This window comes from Mus caroli, chromosome 3, assembly GCF_900094665.2.
Source record: "Mus caroli chromosome 3, CAROLI_EIJ_v1.1, whole genome shotgun sequence".
NCBI classification, from domain to species: Eukaryota; Metazoa; Chordata; class Mammalia; order Rodentia; family Muridae; genus Mus; species Mus caroli.
The window spans coordinates 14,023,247-14,044,412 of NC_034572.1; positions in this window are offsets into that span (position 1 = coordinate 14,023,247).

Here is a 21,166-nt window from a genome sequence, read left to right on the forward strand (position 1 = left end):
GCATTGTCTCACAAGAGACAGCTATATCTGGGTCCTTTCAGCAAAATCTTGCTAGTGTGTGCAATGGTGTCAGCGTTTGGAAGCTGATTATGGGATGGATCCCTGGATACGGCAGTCTCTAAATGGTCCATCCTTTCTTCACCTCACAGTAGTAGCTATCAATAAATGCATTAGTAAAATTAGATATAAAAATGAAAACTTTATAAAAGATATCAAGGAAATTCTGAAAATCATTAAACTTCAAATTTTTTAAAATTTGTGTTTCTAATTTTTTAGATTTATGTATTTTTAAAGTTTTTAAAATGTATTTAAAATATATCCCACTAAATTGGAAATTATAAGAGAAATAGATAAATTTCTGAATACATGACTTAACAAAATTTAGACTAAGATAAGATAAACAAATATGTATTATATAAAATAAGATGGAAGCAATTAATTTTTTTAAAAATATCTTACAACTTAAATGTAGTCCTGGATAGAGTCACTGCTGAAATATCAAACCTTTAAAGAAGAACCAACAGAAATGTTCCTCACACAATTTCATAGGCTAGAAACCAGAATGGATGCTGCCAAATCTTTGTTACAATATCAGTATCATCTTGGTAGCAAAACATAAAAAACATTCACACAGAAAGAAAACTATATGCCATGCTTCCAATAGATGTAAGTATAAAACTTCTCAATAATATACTTGAAAACTAAATGTAAAAGCATGGCAAAAAGATCATTCATCATAACCAATTCTTCCTCATTCCAAAAGTAAGTAATTCAATACATGCAAATCAATAAATGTAGTATGCCATAGAATTGAACTATATGTTAAAGAATTGAAAATATGTTAAAGAATAGAAGCCACAAGGTTATTTCAACGCTTTTGACAAAATGTCATAGTCACTCATGAAAAAAGTCTTTTGAAGAAACTAGGAATATAAGAAAAGTCCTTCCACACAATAAAGGTTATAGACAAAAGACCAATAGCTAACAAAATACTAAAGAGTGGGCAAATTGGAAGCATTTTCACTAAAACCAGGAACAAGAGAATAAAGCTCAATTCATACTCAATTCACTGATGAAGTCTTAGCTATAACAATAAAGCCAGAGAAGGAAACAATGTGGTACAAAGAGTAAATAAAGTCAACAGGTTCTTATTTGCAGACGACTTGGTTCTGTACTCATGAGACCTTAGAAAGGCTCCACTAGAAAGTGTAGACTTAATAAATATATTCAGCAAAGTAGCAAGATACAGAACTAAATTTTAAAGCCTATAGCTTTCCTATACAAAATAATAAACATGTTGAGAAAAATAATTTTAAAAAACTACTCACTATTATTTCAACTGCCTGTGTTTTGAAAAAGATGCAAAATATGTTTACTAAAAAAAAAAAAAAAAAAAAAAAAAAAAAAAAAAAAAAAAAAAAGTGCTGAGAAAACTGGGTATCTCCATGAAAAAGAGTGAAACTAGATACTTATCTCTCATTGGCAGGAAAATAAACTCCAAAAAGATCAAGGCATGAAACATTAATACTGCTTGAGGAAAAACTAGGGAATATATTTCAAGATAGAGGCATAGTTAAGGACTTTCTAATAAGATAAATGTTTGCTCAAAGAAGAAGGTCAATAAGTGATGAATGGGAGATTATGAAACTTTAGAATTTATGTATAGCAAAAGACAATGTTAACTGAGAAAAGAGAATGGGAGAAATTCTATATATATAGCATTAATGAGCATTTATCATCTGGGCTGACTGTACCCTCTCCAAGACTCAAAGGCCACGTAGCAAAATCACAAATACCAGGCATGAGATGTCCTCTTCTAAGTTGTTGACAAAATAAGTCCAAAGGACTCTCAAAACACAGCCTACTGCTGTTGACTTAGTTGCCCATAGAGATGGAAAGTCAGTCCCTTTAATGGAAACAGCATACACTTCAGAAACAAGGTCCAACCTGAAACTGAACTGAATTCTCCATTCCGGATGCTTACTAGCTTTCATGGTTGCAGAAGGTGCTATGCAAGCTTCCAAAGGAGGGAAGCAATCAGCAGTCTATGCAGCTAGGATGCCTATGAACAATATTAATGATCAGCATGGCACAATACCTCACACGTGCAGTAGTAGCATCCAGGTAATAGGTTACGTTGGTGGTAACCAATTGCTCTTTAATTGTAAAAAGCACAACCAATTAAAGTGCTGAATTGTGGGGCCCAGTCCCAATGAATATTATATCTACAAAACACCCTAAGGCTAAGGGAATATTGAAGAAGATAGAGTGAAAAGATTGTAAGAGCCAGAAGTTTCTTTGGAGATTGTGTCTCCTACTAATATTAGAAGCTACACATATAAATTCTCACCAATATGACTGCCCAAACATGAGTTGACCAAGGATGGCACCAAGTTAACATGCCAAACTAGATGGAGAAAAAATAAAACTACAAGGTTTCAAGCCTATACAAAGGACTATAGGTAACTGAGGAAAGGTGGAACTGGAGAGGTAGCCTTCCCCAGAGAAGAACTCATCAGTTGTTTGTTTAGTGCCAACTTGTCAACCACGATAATACATATACAGGTAGCTAAATAGACTGAAAAGGTTTTTGGGTTTTTCATTTTTTGTTTTGTTTTGTTTTTTTGAGGCAGGGTTTCTCTGTGCAGCCCTGGCTGTCCTGGAACTCACTTTGTAGACCAGGCTGGCCTCGAACTCAGAAATTCGCCTGCCTCTGCCTCTCGAGTGCTAGGATTAAAGGTGTGTGCCACCACTGCCCAGATAGAATCTGTATGTATATGCGTATATACATACATATGCATGCAATTAGTAATTAGTGATAATCTGAAGGAAAGTCAGGGGACATGGAAGATTTGGAGAGAGGAACAGAAAAGGAGAAATGTTATAATTAAATTGTAATCTCAAGTGGGGGGGTCAACATCTTTAATCATCACAGGAAGGCAAATTAAAGTTACTTTGAGATTCTATCTCACCCCAATCAAAATGGCTGTAATGTTTTAAAAATGACAACAAATTCTAACAAGGGTGTTAGAAAATGAGAATACTTAGTTCATTGTTGTTGGGAATGTAAACTGCTATAACTACTATGGAAATCAGTGTGGAAGTTTCTCAAAAAACTAAAAATAAATTTGCCATATGGCCCAGCTTTATCACACCGGGATACTTGTATAACTACGTTCATTGTTGCTCTCTTCACTAAGTAGCCAAGAACTGTAAAAAGCTATATGCCAATCAACTGATGAATAATGAAATGATGCTACATATACACAACAGAGTTTCATTCATCTGTAAAGAAAGTGAAACTACAAAAGCTTCAAGAAATGAGTGGAACTGGAAAAAAACACAGAGATGACCCAAGCACAGATAATCAAAGGCTGCATTTCTCTCTCATATGAAGACCCTAGCGTCAAATAGTTAGAATGTTTGATTGGAATGCTTATAAAGGATAGGAACTTAGAAAAGGACAATTGTTGGTGATGTGTTTAGTGAGGACCTATAGCAGAGCAATGAAATTTGAAAGTTCCAGGCAGGCTCTGTGGTTGTTGTCCTGAACAATGGAGCCTCATTCCCAGTTTTCAGAGAGTGTACTTCTGTACAAGAGTCAGCCTGGGTTGCTTAGAGATCTCTGCTGGATCCCCTTGGCCAGTGCAAGTTGGAGTATCTCCGACAATCTTTTCTGCCCTTGTACTCTTTCTCTCCTATTGGGTTGCTTTGTTAATCTTTGATATGAAGACCTATTATATCTTCTTTTGTCCTGTTTGGCTTTTGTTTCTTGGAGGCCTTCTCTTTTCTGAATACAAAATAGTTAAGAGAGTGGATCTGAAGAAGAGGGGAGTCAGGGGGATCTAAAAGTATGGAGGGAGGGCAAATAATAGTCAGATTACATTGATGAGAGAATGTATTTTCAATCAATTAATCAATCTATAAATAAATTTAAAAAGTAGAGAAGTTAATATTAGAAGTGAAAAAGTTTTAGCAGAAATTGGTCTATGGGGATAGTATAGAGAGGAGTAGGGTCTGGGGAAGGTTAGCCAAAACTAAGAATGTATGAAAAAACACTATGGAAATCTACTATTTCATAAATCTATTTAAATACATAGTCTTTAAAATGTGTTTTGAGTGGAAGTACTCTACATGAGTGGATAATGTTCCTCCCAGAAACCAAAGGTTGTTAAACAAAAATCCCAGTTCGGAGGTATTGCTCAGGGAGACCCTAAATAATACGAGCTATCACTGATGTTCTTGGTTACCTATCAGAATGAGTCCTAAGACCATGGCTGAAGATATTACACATGTAGGTTGTAAGACATTTAAAAAAAAAAAAATCAAGCTAGATCTGGATGGAAGTTTCCTCCCAGCTAGCTATCTTTCCCAGGGCCAGAGGCGCTCAGCAAGCTGCTAGAAGAGAAAAAGTCATCAATAGTTCTACACATTTGTGCACCTCATGGGCTACAAGAATGACCTGTCTACTAGCAATATATACCCCCACCTCTTGTGCATTAGTGGCATGACTATAATGTGGTAGGAACTGCTTTCTATTTGAGACCCACTCCACAGGAGGTCATTTATACCCTATGCTGCAAATCTGGCCAAGACTTGTGGCTAAGGAAGTAATAGTCCTTAGAAGTAATTTTACCAGTCTCATTTTGCTAAATAAAAATGGTGGCAAAGTGCCTTCTGGAGACCTGTCTTCATACTGCAGTTCCTGCTGCTGAGTTGTCATCAGAGAAGCTTCATTTTACATGTGCAGCAATCACTCAGACAAATCACAATTGGTCCATGCATACGTGACTGTCAAGTGTCCCACCCTAAACCAGACACTCCTTCCCATGAAGAAGGAGCAGAATGAATATAGGAGGAAGAAGTGGGGAAAGGAAGTGTGCTCTGAATATGGCACAGTGCGGCAGTCATGACCTCACTGCAGCTCTAGAGTCAGGCACAAGACTGAGTCCATCGACATTGTAGCATATGTGGGAAGGAGCTCATCAGACTCCTCCCCTCATTTACTGTCTCTGGCTCAAAAAAAAAAAAGACATTAACATAGGAGGATAGGAGGTTGCCATTAAGAAGTGCTGTAGCCCTCTGGCTGAGTCTGGTGACCTGACTGGGAACAACTGGAGATGAAGAAGAAAAAAATACAAAGCAGACTAGAATCTGGATTTGGATGGCATGGCTTATTAGCTTGGATGGAGTGAATACTCTGTGTGTGTGTGTATTACACACAGGGAAAACAAGGAGTGGGCAGCTAATCACAATAGGGGATCTCAGCACAGGGAAAGTCGGTCTCTTCAGTAAATGATGCAGAAACACTGTATTCACATGTCGAAGAATGAAACCAATTGTCCATGTTCACCCTGTTCCAAATGTACCTAGGATCTGAAACTCTAAAACCATCTGAAACTCTAAAACCTATAGAGGCAATAGGCGGCAACTTTCTAAATAGAACTCCAGTTATTTGAGTAATAATGCCAAGAATTGATGTTCATGGGACCTAATGAAATTATGAAGCTTCTGCACAGCAAAAGAAAGGGTGAAGTGAAGAGAGCGTGGTGCGTGCATTAAAATCTTTAATGGCTGCCTGGCTTCTCATAGAACAGTCATATATAGAACATACAAAGATCTAAAAGAAAAAAGAATTAGCTAATGAATTGAGCATATAGTTTTCAAGAAATGAAATACAAAGGAGCATCAGAGAAATGCAACTTAAAATTACCTTGAGATTCCATATCACCCCAGTCAGAATGAAAGCAATTTTAAAACCAGCACCAACAAGTGACAGTAAGATGACAAAGGAGACCATGCACACAATGAGCCCAGATACATGGAAATCAAAACCTACATAAGATCTATCTCATGGCCCAACTATTCAGCTCCTGGGCATTTGCCCAAGCCAGTATAGCACAGACATACTGGCACATCATTGTTTACTGTAACACCAGTCATAAAACTAAGTCATGGAGCCAATGTAGGTATCTAACAATAGAGGAGTGTTAGCGAGATATGCTGTTTTTGGAAAATTGGTGCCATAGGAGATGATCATATTAAGAACATTAAGTCAGTCTCAAAAAGACAAATATCACATTTTCTCATTTGTGGTTTGTATATTTTATTCAGCTACCTAAGATACTTATGTATAGAACATAGAAATAGCAATAGAACAGCAGCAACGAACTGTGAGCAGGGGGTAGGAAAGCAGAGAGGTGGGACACCAGAAAGGATCTTTGCAAAGTTCTTCCCTATATGAAAATGTTCTTTTGTAGTCCAATACCATGTACAGTGAATACACTTTTACATTGCCAATATTCCTTCTTCGCAAAATCTTGTACTAAACTCTGAAGTAGAAGCAATATCTTTATCCCTATCAAATTCTAGCAAGGTAATGTTACAGTATTTATATTTCTTTCAGTCAAGAGAATGCTTTACAAAGTCAGACAAAGTTGAAAGAATAATGACATTCAGATCATCTCCTTTTACAAATCATGCTACAGATTGCGCACTCAGGACTTTACCCTTGGACATTTTTAAATCTCAGGTCACACTTCCTCCTGCCATTTGGCATTCTCCCAGGCACCATCTCTTTCCATCAGTCAGTGGAAACATTCGCCAAGCATAATTAGGAAAGTAAATCTGCCGGAGAAATTGTCATGTTTTCATTTAGATTTAGCCAGTGTTAAACAATGGATAGTCAGTTCATTTTCCTTCCCTGGAAATTTAAAAACAAACAACAAACCAATCATCTAGACACATCTGAACTGGATGAGAACTGAGCCTCCACAGCATGCTTTGCAAACTATACATTCATTTATGGTTATACCCTAGTCAATGCACGACTTCCAAGACTAAGCCACAGTCTCTATTTAGGATGACAGAAGCAACACAGACACTTAAGGGAAGTGTAGGAGAAGGAGTTCAGTGGAGACCACTAGATATCACAAATAATCTCATATAATCTCAAATTCTGCTTCACAAGAGAAGTCACTAGCTATATTGGTTTGCAGAATTCACTCTGTTTTTCCAGAATGATCAACACTGGGAAGCAGAATCCTACTGATCAGCTCTGGTAAACCCACAGCCATAAAGGAGGCTGATGTGCTTATTATGACTAGCACATCTCCGCGTGAGGGATGAGCCTCCCTATTCTTGAGACCTAACCCTGCTCCTCACAGCTTCTCAGCTTGCTGGTTTATATCCTCCAGCACAACCTACCCATTCTTGGAGCCGCCCACAGTGGCTTGGGCCCTCCCAATCAATTATTAATCAAGAAAATGCCCCCCACAAATGTGCCTACAGGCCTGTCTGATGGGAAAATTTTCTCAGTTGAGGTTCCCTCTTCCCATATGGCCCCAGCCTGTGCTAAGTTACACAACCAACACAGCTCCTACTCAAGGCTTTTCCTATAGGAACATCTTAAAAATAATTACTTTCAGGTATTTATTAAGTTTTCTACTGAAGAGATTTTTCTCAAATCTGAGCCAAACATTTGGATAATACTCATTAGGAGACAATGTAGTTTATTTTCTTCCTAGATATTATTATACCCTATACCCCTAAGTGGCAGGATATGTGTTTCAAAGCAGGATGATGTGAGGGACTGAAAGCAGGGAAATTACATTTAAAAACCACACAGCCATCTTTGCCAGTTCCCAACTCAGGTTTCATTAGCCATATAATGGAACTGATAACAAAATTCTCCTCACATATCTTGCATGAGTTTTAAAAACAAAAAATTCAACTGCATGTCAGTGGCTAAAAGTCATACATTTTACAACACTTCAGTGAAAAATCCAGTATTATAATACTAAGGTATTTTATATAATAAACATTTTTTTCTAAATGATTTAGAGATTATACTCAATATTAATTTTGCCATAGGTTTGCTATGTATCTTCTAATTAGTTAGACACTAATCCTATAAGAATTTAACAATACATCTTCAATTAAAAATTCTAGCAAAAGCAATATGTTGACTGTAATAAAAAATAAATATACTAAACTCATGCAATACATCAAAGAAAATGAAACAAAACTATTTTCTAGTGAAAGATTTTACATTTTAAAGACTGTCATTTTACTCTTACTCAAATAAGATAGAAATTGAAATGTAAGCTTACTGACTTTTGAGGGCTTTCCCACTGGATCAGATTGGAAATTTTTATACAAATACTACTTTTTTTTTTACATTTAACTTAATTCAGAATAACTTTCTACCTCATGTGTGGTACATCAATAATGCAAAAACACCTGTATGTTGAAGAAACCATCAGACAAAAACTAAATAAAAATGTGCTAACTAGAAATCTGGGAAAGATACATATGTATATGAATACACACACACATACACACACACACACACACACATATATATATATATATATATATATATATATATATGAATTCAAAACAAATGTTAATAAACAGAGTAAAACACACCAAGCAGTTGTATATGAAACAAGGGAAGGATATGCTTAACCATAAAGTAATATAACAAGGAAGGAAAATATACAGTAAAAAAAAAAAAAAAGGCCAAAACAACTAAGAGAAACACAGAAGGTGATGAGAAAGGCAAGTGTGGGAAGAAAAGAAATATTCAAAGATATAATGGCTGAACATTTCCCATAGGAAATAAAAGTATGAGCTCAATTCAGGAAGCATAGTCTATCACCAAGATGCAGTAGTTATAGTCTCTGCCACCATGATGGGAAGCCCAACATGACCAAGTTCAAGGAGGAAAAGCTATTTTCAGTGATTCTCAGGTAGCTATGAATGGTAACATTTAAGAACTGTTGTACAGAACTGAGGCGATGGTTTAGTAGATAACAGAATTGCTGCCCTGGGCCTGAGTTCGATTCCCCAGCACCCGCATTAAAAATAAAACAGGTAAATGTAATTGCTTGTGCGGATAACCTCAGTACTGGAAAGGGGGTTGGTGGGCAGGGACAGGTAGATCTGAATGTTTGCTGGCCAGCAAGTGTCAGTAAAAGAACAGAACACATGCTATTCCCCTCTGGGTATATGCATAGGGGTTTGTGAACACGCACATGCGTACTTGTACTCCCACACATATACATAATGCAAATGTCATACAAAAAAAGGAAAGACATTTTAGAATAGAAGGTATTAAATGTAGTGTAAATACAGATTTGGTTCAGTTTAAGCTAAATTCAGTGACAATCACCAAAAATACAGAAGCAACATGTGTAAAACTTTTAGAAAATGCTGAAGCCTGGGCTCTCTTCAGAATGGTTTAACTGGTCAATAGTCTAGGACTGAGAATAGGATTCAACAACAATTGGGAGACTTGCATTACATTACTCATGTCGAGACACACTGTAGTCCATAATTGAACTAACATAGCTATTTCCTTGGTATCTGGTGCTAAATATAAATGACTACTCTTTAAAATATCCTAAAGAAGACAGTGGGCATCCAGATAATAACAAGCAAACATATAGGAAGAACTGGCTTCCATGCTCTGAGTGACATCCTAGGAACATTTATGTTTTACTGTGAACCAAGTGCTGACCTTACAGATGGGAAGGGATTAATGGCCAGATGAGAATTAGATTACCGATCTGGGATTTGGCAGATTAAAGCAATGTAAATTAAATACTGTGATATTCATCGTTTAGAGACTAGGACATTGAGCTGGAATACGGTACAGCTGAGATTACAGTTCAGGTGTCCCAGTTAAAACAAACTCATCTCACATGCTCTACGCTCTGGGAAACCTCTAAATCTAGCCATTATGAACAGAAAGTTCGGCAAGTTAATACTAAACAATTGTTCCTAATATAATCCCGAGCAGCAATACTCAATAGAATTTTCTACCAAGGTGAAAATAGTGTTTAGCTATATTGCCATTTTGGTGCTCCCTAGATGGACTTGTATACAAAGGGGCTAACACAACTGAAGCAGTACGTTTTTATTTCATTTTACTTAATTAGCCCCCAAGAGACTAGTGATCACCATCTTGACATCTTAGTTAACCCAGGCCTAAAGACTCACTCCTCACCGTGGACTCACATACCAGCAATATCAGCAACTCCTTGACTAAAGTTTTAAAAGTAAAATAATTACAGAATTTACTTGAAGTACAGTAAGTAAAGGTACATATTAAGATATAACTTTCTTCCTCATCTCTTTACAATTAATTTATTCACTTGTTTGTTTGTTTTGTTTGTTTTTCAATACAGGATTTCTCTGTGTAGCCCTGGCTATCCTATAGCTCTCTCTGTCTCTCTGTCTCTCTCTGTCTCTCTCTCTGTCTCTCTCTCTCTCTCTCTCTCTCTCTCTCTCTCTCTCTCTCTCACACACACACACACACACACACATGTTATCCTCAAAATCTCAGAAATTGCCTGCCTCTGTCTCTCAAGTGCTAAGATCAAAGGCTTCTCTTTAAGCATTAACACCAACCTACAAAGACCTCTCCTCTTTTCCCTTTGTTTCCTTTTACTGCTGTTGCTCATAAAGTGTAAGTAAAGACAGTGAGAAGCCAAGGAGGAAGATAATCCACTCTAACATTGTATTGTCGCTATAGCAGACACTTGGAAATTTAATTAATTGCATATATGCCAACACAAATGTTTGACTTGCAGTTCTATAGCTCAGAATTCTGTGCACTCTGTGAACTAAGCTCAAGGCTTTAGCAGCACTGTGCACCTATCTGGAGCTGCTGGACCATATCTGCCAATTTCTTGCTTCTGAATGACGTCGCAGGCTCCAAAGGGTCTTAGTGATTCTTAGGGATTCCTTCATCATTCTTAAAGCTCATCCTTACTCAAAATTTGAATTCTCTTCTGACTTTCATTGAATCTGTTTTCCCTCTGCCTTCCACTTTTAAATACTGATAATCCAAAATAATCTTTTGGGCCTATAACCTTAACTCTAGCTCTAAGTTCTTTTTGGCATGAAAAGTAACATATTCCCAGTTCCCAGGGATTATGACATGCATCTTTGGGAGTCAATATTGAGCCAACTTTCCTTTACCACACATGTGTGTGTGGCCATGTGTGCTTCCACCAGCAGCAAGGATATTATGATAAACAAGGCTTCACACAAGATGTGCATTCATCCGAGCTGTCTTGATTGTTTTCTTGCATGTTCATCTGTCTCATGAATGCTTTCTTTGATGAGCACTGAAATAGAAGGTGACCATACCCTATCTCCCAAAAGGTCACTAGGAGGTGACAGGAAAGACTGAACTAACTATAATACCTTTTATAAAGTCAATAGAGGGCTAATATAAAGAACTCAAGAAACTTGATATCAAAAGCAAAAGAACCCAATTAAAAATGAGATACAGATCTAGACACAAAATTCCCAAAAGAGGAAACTCAAATGGCTGAGAGACAAAGAAATGTTCAACATTGTTAGCCATCAGGGAAATACAAATCAAAACTACTTTGAGATTTTGTCTTACATCATTCAGAATAACTAAAATCAACAATACAAGGGACAGTTCATGCTGACAAGGATATGGAGAAAAAGGAACACTTATCAACTGCTGGTGAAAGTGCAAACTAATACAGCTACTATGGAAATGAGTATGGTAGTTCCTCGGAAAAATGGGAATCTCAAGATCCAGCTATACCACTCTTAGGAATATACCCAAAGGATGCTTTGTCCTACCACAGAGACACTTGCACAACCATGTTCATTGCTGCTTTATTCATAACAGCCAGAAACTGGAAACAACTTAGATGCCCCTCAATAGAAAAATAAAAACATGGATAAAGAAAATATGCTACATTTACACAATGGAGTATTACTCAGCTCTTTTAAGAAAAAGGTCATCATGAAATTTGCAGGCAAAATGGATGTAACAAGAAAAAAATCATCTTGAGTCAGGTAACTCAGACCAAGAAATACAAATATGACATATATTTGCTTATCTGTATATATTAGCCACTAAATAAATGATAACTAAGTTAGAATTCATAGACCAGAGAAGTTATGAATAGAGGAAAGAACTAGGGGTGACACATGGTTCTACCGGGGAGGGGTAAATAGGATAGATTGGAGCCAGGGTGGGATGTGGGGATGAGAGGACCAGGTGGGAAGAGGAAGGGACATAAACTTGAAGAAGGAAACAGAGATACGGGTAGAGCTGAAGGTCTTTTGAGGGGTGGGATACAAACCTAGTGCAGTAGAAACTTTCTGTAATATATGAAGATGAACTTAAAGAAGGCTCCAAATAATAAGGGAGACAAAATCCCCCTACTAGCCACCTCTTATCACCAGATGATGCTTCAAGGGCTAGGACTAAGCTTCATCCAATTGAGTTGTTGGCCAAAATGGTCCCATGGAAATCCCCCAAACAATTCAGTCTTTTGACAAGACAATAGGTAGTTTTCCACAAACTGACAGCATGACTCCATTGCTGAAGGCAACATTCACACAACTCAACAAACCTGGAGAGACAGAGCTTGTGCCTACATAGAACCTTCACTGCCGTGTTCTAGTGTCTTTGGGATGGGTAGGCATTCTGCAGGCTACCAGCAGAGAAACATAAATACAACCATAAAACCCTTTATCTACAGTGTGTCCTGCCTCCCAACTATGCTAGGGCAATGATGGCACAAAGCTAGGGGAGAAACCAACTGATATCTGGTATGATTTAAAGTTCACTCCATGAGATGGAACCCATACTAGACACTGCTTGAGTGACCAAGAACAAGAGTCTAGGTAGCCCAGAGACTTAGGATAGAGCCAAATACTACTGCTCTAATAAAAGTAAAATAAAATAAAAAGTAACAATAAAATGACTCCTAGTGATACTCTGCTATACTCATAGATTGATGTCTTATTCAGCCATTATCAGAAAGGCTTCCTTCTGTAGCAGATGGTAACAAATATAGAGATCCATAGCCAAACATGGGAGAAAGACAGAGACAGACAGAGAGAATGAACATGGGAACATGGAACTCTTAAAAAATGTCTCCATCCAATCCTTCCCCTTCAGAGCACAAGGAAACCTGCAAAAGGCAGAAGACATTGGAGAGACAGATAAACAGGGTAGTAGACAGAGAGGGGAGACCACCAGGAGAACAAGGCAATCTAAACTGACTGAGCAAAGCTCATACAAACTCACAGAGACTTAAGTGGCAAGCACGGGGCCTACACAGATCTGCACCAGATCTTCTGTATATATATATTTTTCTGTTTAGTGCTTTTATGGGACTAAGAGTGTGGGTCTTTGGTTCCTGTGCCTTTTCTCAGAGCTCTTTTGTCTTTCTCTTGGCTTTGCTTGTCCAACTTTGATATGATGGCTTTCATTTTATCTTATTGTATTTTATTCTGTTATGTTTTGTTGTTAACTCAAAGAAGCTTGTTCTTTCCTAATGAGAGAGAGAACGGGGGTGGATCTGGATGGGAGAGAAGGTGGGAAGGAACTGCAAGGAGTAGAGGGAGGGAAAACTGTATTTAGATTATATTGTTTGAGAAAAGAATCTATGGTTAATAATAAGGGGAAAATAGCAAACTCAATTAAAAATTAAAAATAAAGTCTATGGTCAAGGTATATATGTGCATGGAAGACCAGGTGGAAAAAAAGAAACAGAAGCTGCCTCTAGAGGAAAATGGATTCTGAAAGACAGGATAATATACAAAAAGTTCAAGTGGTTTCCTGTGACAGTTCAGCACAGGCTCACAGATGAGCATGAAAGTAAGGCAGGTGCCAAGACATCAGTGTCATGCTAGTCCATCATGGTGAAGAATCTCTCTCATCATGGTGAAGGACCTCTCAGTCAAGGAGAATGAATGCACTAAAGCAGAGTTGTAACCAGTCTCTCATATTGTAAAAGGTGACTTGCAAAGCAGATAGAGAAGATGAAGAACTGGAAGCCTGAAAATCATCTTCTATGTATTCACTCAGGAGTAAAAGAGATCAGAGTAGTCACATATAAATTCAAGCCATATAACTCAGTACTATATATAGTATATATGTATATGTACATGTGTACACTATATATATATCTGATACACACCACTGTAAATTTCAGTCATCATCTGTGATTCTTTGTAGTAGTTTGTAGGGACAATCTGAAGCCACTTCTCCCTCCAACTCAAGGTATTGTGGTAATGTCTTAGGGAGATCTAGATATTACCAGGGCAGATGTCAAACTAATCCCCTAAGACAACCACCTCTGCTCTCTCTGCTTTCCTCAGTCTACCATCTCTCCTCACCACAGAGCCACTCAACGGCTTGCACAGACAGACACATAGGAAATGGTATCATATTTTACATCCAGCCAAAGATATTTCTATTTAAAGGAACTCTATATTTTCATAGCATGTTTCCTGAATATAAAAGTAATATATTTCCTAGTCAAAACTTGAAAAATTATTTTCTAAAAGTTCCAATGCAAATGATTCTTCAATGTATTTAGAATGAGCACTTCTAAAAGTATAATTATAGTAGAATTATAATTTGTCAGTTATACTTTAATAAAGAAAAATATTATCATACTCCAAATACTTGGTATTTCAGGTAAGATTTAAAATTTAATATCTTACAGAATTACTTTGTACTTAGTATAAAAAAAGTTTTCTTAAGGCTGGGTCTTAATATATAACCCAGACTGACCTGGAACTTCCTGTCTAAACCAGGCTGGTCTCTAAGACACAGATCTGCTTGCCTCTGCTTCCCATATGCTGGGATTAAAGGTGTGGGGCACAATGCCTAGCCACAAATGTTATTTAATGAGTACTTAGAAGTCTGCCCTATTTAATTTAGCCACTTTGACAAAGCACCAGCTAGGAACAACCTAAGGAGTTGGAAGGTTACTTTGACCCATGGATTGAATGGTCTGTTCTGCTGGAATGACTGAGGACTTAGGAGGAAAACGTATAAGACCTGTTCTCAGTGATCATCCCTCCAGTAAGGCCTCATCTTCTGAAGGCTCCACAACCATCCAAAGCAACACTAGCTCTTCAGGGTCAGTGTTTAACCATAGACTCTCCTGGGGGACATTTCACATCTAAGCCATAACAAAATCTATTATATAAAGAAACTATAATTTATATATTTTTGTATTGGTTATTTCTTATTTCTGTTTGTGTCCTATAATGAAAATTATAATATATGCATTTTAAGAATTTTTACTTTCTGAGAATATGCAAAATCACTTTTTTTTCTTTTGTGTGTATCCAGATTTTTAAAACCTTACAGTTGTATTACCCGTAGACAATAGTTTGATATTCTTCTGTCAAGAAAGACAAAGAAAAATGAGACTTTTTCTTCAACTTTTTGCATTTATTATTGTTATTTAAAACAATTTTTTAAATTCAAATATAAGCCAGGCGTGGTGGCGCACGCCTTTAGTCCCAGCACTCGGGAGGCAGAGGCAGGCGGATTTCTGAGTTCGAGGCCAGCCTGGTCTACAAAGTGAGTTCCAGGACAGCCAGAGTTATACAGAGAAACCCTGTCTCAAAAAACCAAAAAAAAAAAAAAAAAAAAAAAAAAAAACAAAAAAAATTCAAATATATTTTGTTCATATTTTTTCCTCTTCCTCAAGTCCCTCCAGATAATCTGCCCAACCCTACCCACACAACTTTAAGTTCTTTCTCAAAAAAATCCAAAAACCTAAAAGCAAAATCCAATAAAATGACAAATCCCTGACAAAATATCCCTAAACAAAACAAACAAAAAAATAAAATCACATCCAAAAAAAAAAAAAAATCCCCACTAAACTACCAAATATAAGTATGTGCCTGTGTGCACACACACACACACACAAAACCTATGGAGTCCAGCTACTTATAAACATGAGCAAAATTCATATACATTCATAGAGACAGAAACAGCATGCACAGAGCCAGCACAGGTCTGCACCATGTCTTCTGTGTATGTATTATGGCTTTTCATTCAGTGTCTTTATGGGATTCCTGATTGTGCTACTGAGTGGGTCTCTGTTGTGCCTTCTCTTGGGCTTTTTTTCTTCTGTTGATATGTGTTCTCCAATTTTTATATGACAGTTTTGAGGTTTTGTGTTATCTTATACTTTATTTCATTATATTATATTTTTTAAATGAATGATAAATGAATGAATGAGTGAATGAATGGATGAGTGAACAAAAAAAACAATGAAAACCCAGTCTCTAGGGTAAAGGGTACCTACCTGTCATTTAAACTTGCTAGGAGGTGGAAAAATCAGTTTTCTCCAATGGAGTGATGTGAAGATCTTATTCTGATTACTGTTAGAAAAGGGGCAGAAAGGACATCGCATATAACAAAAGTAGTAGGGTTTTGCAGTCCAGAGAAGGACCAACATCCCAGTGATACTGAAAAGCTCAGCTTAGGAACTTTGGGAAGGTCAAGAAACACTTGCCCCTCCAGAAGGGAGAGGCTAATTAACATTTCCCAGACCACAGGGCAGGAACTGACCTGCTAGTGGGGACACATTCTGCAGGGCTGACTGTTGCCCACCTTCAGACAAGGGAAGTTCTTGTCACCTCATCCCCTAAAGACCAATCAGTTTAAAGGGTGTACTGTTTCACCAAACATTGTGCCTAGTTGCTGGTGCTCTATCCTGCCCCTGGAAACCATATAAAAAGTCATCAAATGGGTGCTGGGAGTTGCCATCTCTCTTTCGGGTCTGGGACCACCCCAGTGCACTGGAACAATAAATTCCTCTTGCTTTTTGCATCGATCCCAGCTCCATGTGGTTCACTCAGGGGGTCCCCAGTAAGCTAAGGCTCCCCATAGTCTCATATTACCTTCCTTTCATGGAACAGCCACTAGGCTGAGACTTAGAACAGAGTTGTATCAAGGGACACCCACTGTCTCCCTCCAGAATTCACAGTCCAACCAGGTAGACGTAGTTACAGGAAAGGCAGAGAGGAGTTGGTTCTGGGCCAATGGAAAGAACACAACTATACAGAACTTTGAAAACATAAGTGATTTTTAAGCCTGGTTGTCTATTCATTCCTTATCTTAATTCAATTATATCCCTACATTTACAGTTTCTTTCATTAGGTAAGTTCTACCCAGACCCTAGTGCATCAGAAAACATTCTGCCTTCGTTAAGAATAGAAGCCATATCAATTTCGAAAACCAGCCTCCTCTGCCAGAAGGCCATCCAAGATCTATTCTATACCTTGGTGGCCTATGTAAATCAGATCAATGTTTGAGAAACATGGGTGTTAAACCCCCATTCATTTTCCACACAACCAGTGATGGAATTTGTCTTTCAACGGCTCCAAAATCCATGCTTCTTGATTTAAAACACACTACTAATTGACTTACTGGTTCTCCTTGAAAACTTAATGTGATCCTCTCCTTCTCTATTCACACAAACACAGGCATCTGGTAACCCACAGCCTGAAAGGAGTATCTGAAAATCAAATGGGAAGGACAAACGGGGGTGTGTGAACTTCTCTGAAGAATGTGCTAAATTCTTCCACTATTAAATAGATAAGAATGAATGCTGCTGTTTATCGAGATCCAGTCTCTGAAATATCTAATTAAAACTGATGTGCTTATTTAGCTTCCAATTCATCACAGGTGGGCCCACATTAATGTGAAAATGAGACTAAATTACCAGCATTTGGCAATCTCGCTGAATGTCATTCACATTATTAGCTCAAAGCTCAAAATGCATTTTAAAATGCAGTTCACAGGTAGGGCATGCAAACAAAACCCCTTACCAGTAGGCTTATGGAATTCTGTTTTTTTGTAAGAGGTTGCCTACAACTCCCTCCACCCACAGCCCCTGGCCTGGGATCCAACAGAAGGTCCCTGTGTGCACACAGAGGAGGCAGAGAATGAGCCTATCGTCCAAGGTGCTTGTGGCTCCTGGGAAAAAGGGTTTAGCTTGGCCCAACTCTTTCCTAGCCTGTCAATCAGAGCTTCATTAAGACTTGAGTTCATTTAACTTTCCATGGAGATTCTCTTCTGGGCATCCTCAGAAAGTCTCCTAAAGCCCTGCAGCTTCAGCCTACCCAGTGGGGAGCCAGAGTCCTGTGGCAAACAAGCTCTGGCCTTCACATACAATCTGCAAAACAAAAATTCTCCCTTCTACTTAGTCTTTAGAAAGCTCTGGGAAACAATGTACAGAAATATGTTCTGGAAGCGCACAGCTTAAGAGCTTTTGAGGACAGTAAGAAAGCATCAGTTTTGCTCACACACAATGTACACAGTGGTCCATAGCTTCTCAAATCTACTTAGCCCTTGATGTTTCTAAATAATTTTCTCCATTTTCATGGCACCTACTGTTACAGGCTTTTGCTGTTGTTTGGGTGGGTGGTTTTGGAGACAGATATCATACAGCCCAAATTGACCTTAAACTGACTCTACAACTGGCAATGACTCTCTTGTTTATTAACCTGAAGAAACATCAACATGAAAGAGTCATCACTATCAATCTTATCCAGCTTTGGACCTGGCATGCTACACTGATGATCTGCTAAGCAAGATGTGGCCACTGGTACAATAGATATGATTATTTTAGGATAGCCAAACACTCTCTGATTGGAGGGAATTCATGTCTGGTACTCTACACTTGATCAAAAGCTCATTGCTAGCAAGGCCATAACCCCTAGTCAGGAAGCTACTGCAGCTATATTGCTAAGTGGACATGATGTGCCTGTCAAATTGCCTTTGAAATATTTATGTTTATGCCCATAGAATAGTACTTCCACTAGATTTAGTCAAAGAACTTTCTTTTTGCTATGAAAAGTAATTACTACTGAATCTCATAACTGTTGGAAGTGGTGAGATTGGTTGCTGACTGCTCAGCCCTCCGTGGGATATCTATTTCATCCCCTCAAACACTTAGGGAACTTCAAGAAGACTGGATGGAAAACTGGAAGAGCTGGAGGTAAGAATGAAGACCTATGGAATGATGCCCTCTAGGCACAGCAGGAGGGAAAGATGGAGTGCATGGAATGGTGTCCTCTGAGCAGAGCAGGACCATTGTATAATGCATTGCATTGAGTTCATTTCACCAAACTCTCAGCAGCCCTAATTATCTGTCAAGACCTACAAATGCCAGGCCAATCAATACCCCACCGAGAAGAAGGAGCTACAAGGCTCTGCCTGTCCCTGAGGATCTATAGGAAATTGGTGACTGATATAGGGGAGAGGAGAGGTTCTCTTCAGTAGTGTAGCCTCTGGTACATTGCCTATACTTCTGTAGTTGACCTATAAGCATGACCAAGTGTCACAAAAATGAGACATGAAAACAGAAGAGAGACGAAAAGGTGAAGTGGGAGGGGAGGGGGCATAGGAGGGTAATTGAGAATAGATATGATCATAATACATCATGTACATGTAGAAAATGTCATGGTGAGTCCCATTGTTATATATAATTAATATATGCTGATAAAAATGTTAAACCTCTACTTTGCAACTTCATGGCTATATGAATTGTGAACAAATGCCCATTTCTATGTAGCCTCCTCTTACTTAACAGTGATTTTTGTAGCAATTATATCAGATGTGTGAATATACACATAAGGGTATGTTGGTTCCTCACTCCAGGAGTAAATTTCAAAATCTAAACCCCTATGGTCACATAGATGACAAACAAGTATAGTCAGAAATGGCTCCTGGCATGTGGTAGATTCTCAGAAAAGGTATTAATTTCTTTTCCTTTTAAATTAATAAAGTATCTCTTTTGAGTATTTAATATGAGTTTAATATTCTGCTTTCCTGGTTAGGGAAGGATAATTTTGATACTCAGGTAAGTAAAGAATGAAGAACTTTTATGCAAAAGAACTATAACCAGTTTTTGCTGGATTATAGTCATTCCTGTGGTCAATGTGCATCCCCTCGGTACAAAAGAAAAGTCAAAATAAAGCAAAACTATCCAATTTTCAGCTTTTTTAGCTTAGTGATTCCTGTAAATGTGACCAAAATATCCAACAAAGAAAGCTAGAAAATGAGGAGCCAGAAGCTGAAATTCACAGCTGAGGGCTAAGAAAGACCATGATCATCTCGGCACACATCTGGAATGTAAGTGACATTAACCATCATAGCAGGGACTGGCAGTACCAGGGAAGGGTGTGTATAGACCTTTTGGTGTGTGTAAAGGTACCAGGAAATCTGAGACCAGCACAATGGAAACAAGCCCCTCTTATCATTTAAATTACTTAGCCTACGAACAGGGATAAAAACACACCATCACAGATACCTACCATAATCCCAATTGGCAAACCTGCATGCAAGAAAAAAAGCACGGTGCCTAACTGTTAGAGTGTAGTTGGGACAAACTTGACTTTGAGATTCAACATCCTGAGTTTAACGAACTTCCTACAGTCAAGGCAACTGATAAACCAAATGGAAAAGCCAAAGTCAAATGACAAACTTCCTTTTGGTTCTGACCTACCATTTCAAAGATTCTACCCTGCTATCTAATAAATTTCATATCTCATGGGCCAGAATTTAGTCACATGGCACCTGTTGACAAAGGAGGCTGGAGAATGGTCTCGGTCACCTCAAAAAGTATGACATCCTGAAGGAAAAGACTAAGTAGGCAGTATCACTGAGTCTGAGCCACACAAGTCTACAGAGAATAACTCTTAGGCCTGAAAACTGTATTGAGCCAATTTGAACACAGAGTGCTAAGTATCTGCCACCCACAGTGGGGATAATGACCTGAGAATTTATAAAAATCAGAGCACCACTCAAGTAACAAAAGCTTAGAAGGCTATTGGTGCTTAAACTGCCTTGAAACTCCCCAGGAGCTGAACACCCATGTAAAACAGCCCAGGAGAGGCTAAGGCCAGGTTTCCCAGGCCAGCCTTCAAGGGAGTGTGCCTCCTGCCTGGGTCTAAGAGCCAGCAAGCAGAAGGAAGAAAGATGCAGGAACTGCTCATCCTGACAAGGCCCTGATTAGGGATTACATTTTCTCCAATCCCATCTCCACCGAAGCACACAGTGTCGTTTTGAAGAATCATTTGTGGTAAATGAAGGGAGAGGAGCTATAAGGGCAAGGAATTGGGGAAAATAATAGGAAGGAAGGGCTCTCATTTGATGTGGGTAATAGCCTCTCTAAACTAGTGTCCTCCTGCATTAGATTTCCCATGAAATTATTTAAAACATCAGGGAATCAAACATCCCCCACATTATTAACCTCTAGCATGTGCTTACTGAAGAAAATCCGAAGGATCTTTATGTATTTCTCACACAGGACAAACCTTAGTATCCCAGACTGAGAGGCAG